Genomic DNA, 7,634 nt, shown 5'->3' with positions numbered 1-7,634 from the left:
TTACTCTCTCCACCTAAATCAAATGTCTACAGTTTTTAGAAGGTTTGATTTTTACTTCGCTTTATACCTTAACCTTTTTTTTTTTTTGAAGATTTATTTATTTTAAAGAGAGAAAGAGCAGGGAGAGGGCAGAGGGAGAGGGAGAGAGAGAAGCTCGAGCAGGCTGTGCGCTGAGCATGGAGCCCAGTCTCACGACCCTGAGATCATGACCTGAGCCGAAATCAGAAGTCGGGTGCTTAACCCACTGAGCTACCCAGGTGCCCCTGTACTTTAACTTTTTTTTTTTTTTAAGATTTTATTTATTTGAGAGTGAGAGAGAGCTAGAGCACACGGGCAAGAAAGCACATGAGCTGAGAGGAAGGGCAGAGGGAGAGGGAGAAGCAGACTCCCTGCTGAGCAAGGAGCTGGATGCAGGGCTCCATCCCAGGACTCTGGGATCACGACTGAGCCGAAGGCAGATGCTCAACCAATTGGGCCACCCAGGTGCCCCTGTACCTTAACTTTTAATCACTACCCAGAAGGTTTAACCATTTGTTAGTGTACGGTTCAGCATTGTTAAGTGTACTCACATTGTTCTGAAACATCTCCAGAACTTCTTGCAAATCTGAAACTATACCTGTAAACAACTCTCCATTTCCCTCTCCCCCAGGTCCCTGGCAACCACCCTTCTACTTTCTTTCTGTGAATTTGTCTACTTTAGATTCCTCATATAAGTGGGATCATACAGTATTTGTCTTTTTGTGACTGGCCTATTGGCACTTAGCAAAACATCCTCAGGGTTCATCCATGTTGTAGCATTGGTCAAAATTACCTTCCTGTAAAAAAGGCTGAATAATATTCCCTTGTACCTGTACACCACGTTTTGTTTATCCATTCAGCCACCACTGGACACTTGGGTTCCTTGACCTCTTGGTTGTTGTGAATATAGTGGTCTACGAACATGGGTGTATAGGGATTTCTTCGCGATCCTGCTTTCAGTTCCTTCACTACTCAGAATTTTATCTTTAGCAAAATAACTTAAAGTTTTTATCTTTTACTTTGGTCTGTCCTCTTTCTTCTGAAGCTGGAACTCTTTTGTATTTGTTAGGTTACCGTTCCTTACCTTACCCTCCCTCCAGCCTTTCCAGGCCACTGATGGAGTTATGGCATCATAACTCTTTTATATTTACTCCTCAGGGTGACAGCAGTGGAAACAGTGACAATATTGTCAGGAGGATGCAGAGTTCCCTGGGGCAGGGGCAGCTGCGGAAGCTCCTTCCTTGCCACAGACCAGTGGACGGAGGGGGCTCCCGGCATGGCTTCCCCGACCCATCCACCCCGCCACATGCTCTGCTGGCGAGCTCCAGCCTCACCCTCACCTCCTCTGTTCACAGCCCTCTCCCTCCATGTCACCTCTTTCTCTTCCCTTCATTCCTTACTCTTATTTTGATTCTTTCTGTTTGAAAAGTCTCATTTTGAACCCTGTGCGTTAATGCTGCTACACAGTAAGGGCCGTGTGTACCACTCAGATTGGTTCATCAGTGTGACTGCACAGATCATCTGTGAATAAATGAATTTCCAAAGTCACTGTGTTTTTCTCTAGTATTATCGTACGGTTTTAGCTTGACCCCCTTCATCGGGTGTGTTGGGATATGGTGTTGCCCTCACTGACTCCCTAGCATAGCTGTATCATTCATCCAGAACTTACACATGAGTGCCTGCAGGTGGTTTTTTCTCCAGATGCCTTCTACTAGGAACATTCATTTTTTTTTTTAATTTATTTAAGTTGAGGTTTTACCTCGTTTACCATCAGTGGTTGGATGGCACGTGGGAAGGGGTGCTCCAAGGGATCGTACTGAATAGCGGAGCTGGCAGTGGAGGTCAGTGTCCTCATCTCATCCCAGCGCTTCTCTCTTACTGGTTTCTTTCTGACACCTGCCGCCCGGCAGCCTTGGCCAGGAAGTAAAGATGTCTTGTTTTCAATGTCAGAGATTTATGACCTGTGTTTCCAGTAAATTTTTTTTTTAAGTTTTATCTTTGGAAAGTGTAACTTTATCAAATCCTAAATTCTTTTTTTTTTTTGGAAGATTTTTATTTATTTGACAGAGAGAGAGAGACAGCGAGAGAGGGAACACAAGCAGGGGGAGTGGGAGAGGGAGAAGCAGGCTTCCTGCGGAGCAGGGAGCCCAAAGCGGGGCTGGATCCCAGGACCCCGGGATCATGACCTGAGCCGAAGGCAGACGCTTCACGACTGAGCCACCCAGGCGCCCCTCTTTTTTTTTTAACATAAAGATTTTTTTTTTTTTAAGTATCTCTACACCCAACGTGGAACTTGAACTCACAACTCTGAGATCAAGAGCTGCGTGCTCGGGGCACCTGGGTGGCTCAGTCGGTTGAGCGTCTGCCTTCGGCTCGGGTCATGATCCCAGGGTCCTGGGATTGAGCCCTGCATCGGGCTCCCTGCTCAGTGGGGAGCCTGCTTCTCCCTCTCCTCCCTGCTCAGTATTCTCACTCGCTATCTCTGTCTCTTGCTCTCAAATAAATAAATAAACTCTTAAAAAAAAAAAAAAAAGAGCTGCGTGCTCTACCAACTGAACCAGCCAGGCGCCCCCAAGTCCTAAATTCTTAATAGAATTGGAGATGCTGTTATTTAAAATTTAGAGGTAACTGTGCATTTAAGGACCTATTGTATTATTAAGTAATTTTTCACAAGTAATTTACCTTTTTCACTCTCCTTTTCACGATTCTACAGTGGATTTTTCCAGAGGCTACATGACATAGTGACAACTTCACTCCGTTGGTTAATGGAGCATGTACTTGTGTGTTTTTGTGTTTCCTAGAACCTTGTCAGTTGTAGAAATTTGTAAGAATTTTCCAATATTCGGGATCCCCTCCCACCTAATTGTAATGGGGTACATGTTGGAAGATTTGCTACTTGTGATTATAATCAAATCTCCTTTAATATTATCACTTAGTAATTCATTCTGCCCAGGAATAGAGTTAAATCGCAGCTCCCGTCCCTCCAGCTGGTTTTTGAGGCACTGACTTCACCGTCAGCTCCTCGCAGAGGAAGAGGAAAAACGGTCTCTCCCTGCAATTATCACACAAGATCTGTGTTGTTACATGAGAAACTTTGTCACGGGAGAATCATCTTGATTTTTGGGGAGGGGACACAAGGAGTTAGTCCCAGACAAACTCCGTACCCATGGTAGAAACGTGATAAAAGCCCCTTCTTGTCGTGGTTATGTTTAAGTGAGCTTCAGAATTTACTACCGTGGACACTTGAGAATCCAGCTTCGTAAGGACCCAAAGCTCGTTCGGGTTCACTCCTGCGCCGCGCTCTCTCCCTGGAGCTGAAGGGAACCCCATGGCACCAGGGGTGTGTACTGAGTGAGGAAGACCTCTCAGATTCTCCCTTGATGCCTCCAGGGAACATGGATGTGCCAAGACACTACAGGCGAGAGAAAGGGCTGCCATCGGGGCTGTTTTTATTAATAGCTTTCTTGTTGTTAATAAAATGCTCTTTTATTTTTTTATTTTTTTTAAGATTATTTATTTATTTGACACACAGAGAGAGAGAGTGAGAGAGCACAAGAATGGGGAGCAGCAGGCAGGCAGAGGGAGAGGGAGAAGCAGGCTCCCTGCGGAGCAAGGAGCCCGATGCGGGGCTCGGTCCCAGGACCCTGGGATCATGACCCGAGCTGAAGGCAGACGCTTAACCCACTGAGCCACCCAGGGGCCCCTAAAATGCTCTTTTAAACAAAAGATCAAATACATTCACCTTGTGGCAAGTCATCCAGCTGTAGCCTTTATGCTCTTTTCAACAAAAGATCAAATACATTCACCTTGTGGCAAGTCATCCAGCTGTAGCCTTTATGCTCTTTTCAACATGTATTTTATACTTCAGTTTAAATGTTGATTTATTTATTTAAAAAAAATTTTTTTAAGATTTTATTTATTTATTTGACAGAGAGACAGCGAGAGCAGGAACACAAGCAGAGGGAGAGGCAGAGGGAGAAGCAGGCTCCCCGCGGAGCAGGGAGCCTGTATGCAGGGCTTGATCCCAGGACCCCGGGATCATGACCTGAGCCGAAGGCAGACGCTCAATGACTGAGCCACCCGGGCACCCCTAAATGTTGATTTAAAAACAAATTTCATCATCCAGAGGTTACTACTCCCTATGCTTTTAAGCACACATCATTATCAAATTGTTAAATAATGTTTCACAAATAACAGCTAATATTTGCGGGATGCTCACATTTCTCATTTGCGTATTAACTTTTTTTTTTAAAGATTTCACACGCAAGTGGCGCGGGGGGGGGGTGGGGCGCGCAGAGGGAAAGAGAGAATCTCAAGCAGGCCTGATGCAGGGCTCAATCCCAGGACTCTGAGATCATAATCTGAGCTGAAGTCAGCTGCTTAACCAACTGAGCCACCCAGGCGCCCCGAGTATTAACTCATTAATCTTTACAACAGCCTACTTCAGTTGGTATTATTATTACCCTCATTTTACAGACTGAGGCTTAACGAGGTTAAGAGATTTGCCTGAGGTCGTAACAGCTTATACCACCAGTTCTTAAAATGTGGTCTCTGGACCCCTGGGAATCCCTGGGAACCTTTTAGGGCTGTGTGTGAGGTCCACACTATTTTCTTAAAAATATTACTTGTTTTTTTCACTCTCATTCTCTCGTGAGTATACCGTGGAGTTTTCCAGAGGCTATGTGACATGGTGACATTATCACTCTGATGGTTAATGGAATATGTGCTCATATGTTTTTGTGTTTTCTAGAATTTTGTAAGTTGGCAGGTTTATATATAATGTAATATGTTAGTTATTTATTTTTTAAAAGATTTTGTTTATTTGACAGAGACACAGCGAGAGAGGGAACACAAGCAGGGGGAGTGGGAGAGGGAGAAGCCGGCTTCCTGCTGAGCAGGGAGCCCAGTGCGGGGCTCAATCCCAGGACCCTGGGATCATGACCTGAGCCGAAGGCAGACGCTCAACGACTGAGCCACCCAGGTGCCCCAATGTAATATGTTTTTAGACATTAACTCAGTTTGCTCTCAGTATTTCTACTGTACTCTTACTAGCTCTTTTCAGTTTTGTCTGCTGTTACAGGCTGAATTACATCCCTAGGAATTCATATGTTGAAGCCCTAACCCTCCAGCAGCTCAGAATGTGACTGTATTTGGAGACAGGGCCTTTAAAGGGGTGATCAAGTAAAAATAAGGCTGAGGCCTTTAGGGTAGGCCCTAATCCATTCTGACTGATGTCTTTATAAGAAGAGGAAATATAGGTACATCAGACCCCTGGCTTCCGAGATCAGCCCCCCTGGGTCTTTCTTCAAAAAAGGTTGGTGATGACATCACCAAGCCAAATGGTGATTGGAAGGGTCTAAGGATTATGGTGAAACTGACCATCCAGGACAGACAAGCACAGATTTAGATCCTTCTGCCTCTGCCCTGATCCGTGGGCTGCAGTGTGGCTGGCTGCTACCTTCATGACATCAACAGTGGTGTGGTGAAATGTCCAGTTAAGGACTAGAAAGGAAAATACTTCAATAAAGGGTTGTTACGATAACCAAAGGAAAAAAAAACCTTCAGACATGTGCGTGCATAGAGGAATGACCATGTACGACCCAGCAAGAAGGCAGCCATCTGCAAGCCAGGGAGAAAGGCCTCAGGAGAAACTAAACCTAGCAACACTTTAATCTTGGACTTCTAGTCTCCAGGACTTGGAGAAAATAAATTTCTGTTGTTGAAGCCACCCCCAGTTTGTGGTATTTTGTTATGACAGTCCTAACAAACTAATATACTTGTTATAATGCAGAAGCTAATCTACCAGTCTTCTTTTGAACCAGACATTAAATGTAAATCAATGCCCTCTTCTTGCTAGTTTTTTTTGGGGGCGGCGGAATATAGTTGTGTTTCATAAAATACATGATTTTGTTAATATGTAATGGGTTCCTTATTGTTATTTTTAAATAAACATTTTTTCACTTCTTAGGAGTTTCTTTAAAGATTTAAGAGCAGTTTTAGGTTCACAGCAAAATTTAGAGGCAGGCTTAGTTTTATTTTCAAGTACAATAGATAATATCTATGTCTATATATCTCATATAAACAAACTTTTGTAGGAGTCCTCAAGAATTTTTTAGCATAAAGGACCCCCGAAACCAGAAAGTTTGACAGCTGCTATACCATGCTATACTTCTTCCAAATGGGATTATATTACACATGATCTTCTCTAACAAGCTTTTCTCATCCAGCAATATGTAGTGGGTCACCTTAGTTGTCAACAGATACAGATCTACATGATTTTTAATGTCTTTGCAATAGTTCATTGTGTGTATGTTTTATACTTTAGCTAGTTGGTCCCTGACTAATGGACAATGAGCTGGTTTCCAGGTTTGGCTATTATACCCAATTCTGGATTGAATATCTTTGTGCATTTTTTTAATGCTTGTGAGGTCATCCAGAAATGAGATTACATGGTTTTAAAGATATGGTTAAGTGTAAGTTTCTTATTTAGAAACTAAAGTTCCTCCACTTTGTATTGCTGGGTGCTAAATACAAACAAAAATGCATAAAACATATGTACCATTTAACAAATACACCCAGCAGCTTTTGGGCCCATTCGTTTGAAAAGGCCAATCTAGTAATTCTCTCAAAGGTTAGTAAAACCTTTTCTTCTTTATAAATTATAATTGTCCATTTTCTACAACTCTTTTACCTGTCATCTGGAAAATTGGATTCTCTCCCCTAAATTAGCTCTGCTGTTGGCTTAATGACAGTCCTGGACTCCTGTTGATTTGCCTTCAGCGCCAATCAGCTGACCCAGCTTGAAGGTGTTGCAGAAGACCAGTCCCACTGAAGGGGCTGCCCAGGAGTGTGGGAAACATTTTGACCTTCAAAAGTCTAGAAACATCTCTTGTTTTATTGATGGGCATCTTGTCAGTGCCTGTCCAAACGATTGGGCATATTGGGCAACTTTGGTAATTTTATTTTTTTTTCTTTTTTTTTTTTTTAAAGATTTTATTTATTTATTCATGAGAGACAGAGAGAGAGAGAGAAGCAGAGGGAGAAGCAGGCTCCCAAGGAGCAGGGAGCCCAATGCGGGACTCGATCCCAGGACCCTGGGATCATGACCTGAGCCGAAGGCAGACGCTTAACCATCTGAGCCACCCAGGCGCCTGCAACTTCGGTAATTTTAGAAGATCAGGGACTTCATAAGATAGGACTGGAACCGGAGGACTATGTCTAGAATCTTCCTCAATGCCTTGGCGATTAACACAGTGAGCTTTGCTAAGACTAGGATTGAGATGGTGGAAAAAGATGGCAAATTTTAGGACATCTTCAGAACTATGGGGCCTCAGAGCCTTCTCTTCTCCACCTGAGAAAAGAAGTAACATTTTTTAAACATCCGCTGTCCTACTTAGTATGTAGTTTTGCACGAGTTTCCCAGAATTCTTCTGAGATAGATGGTATTATCATTACAGATAGAAAATAGATTAGGGAACCTGCCCACTAACACAGCTAGTAAGTGGGTTTCCACCCCCAGTCTGACAAACTGTTCTCCCACTATACAGTCTTGTTTTACAGCCCGGCAAGGCTGCTGTATTTACTGGGAGACATTAACAGCCACAGCCGCCCTGCAG

Source organism: Zalophus californianus, chromosome 15 (genome assembly GCF_009762305.2).
Source record: "Zalophus californianus isolate mZalCal1 chromosome 15, mZalCal1.pri.v2, whole genome shotgun sequence".
Classification (NCBI taxonomy): domain Eukaryota; kingdom Metazoa; phylum Chordata; class Mammalia; order Carnivora; family Otariidae; genus Zalophus; species Zalophus californianus.
This window is presented reverse-complemented; position numbering follows the sequence as displayed.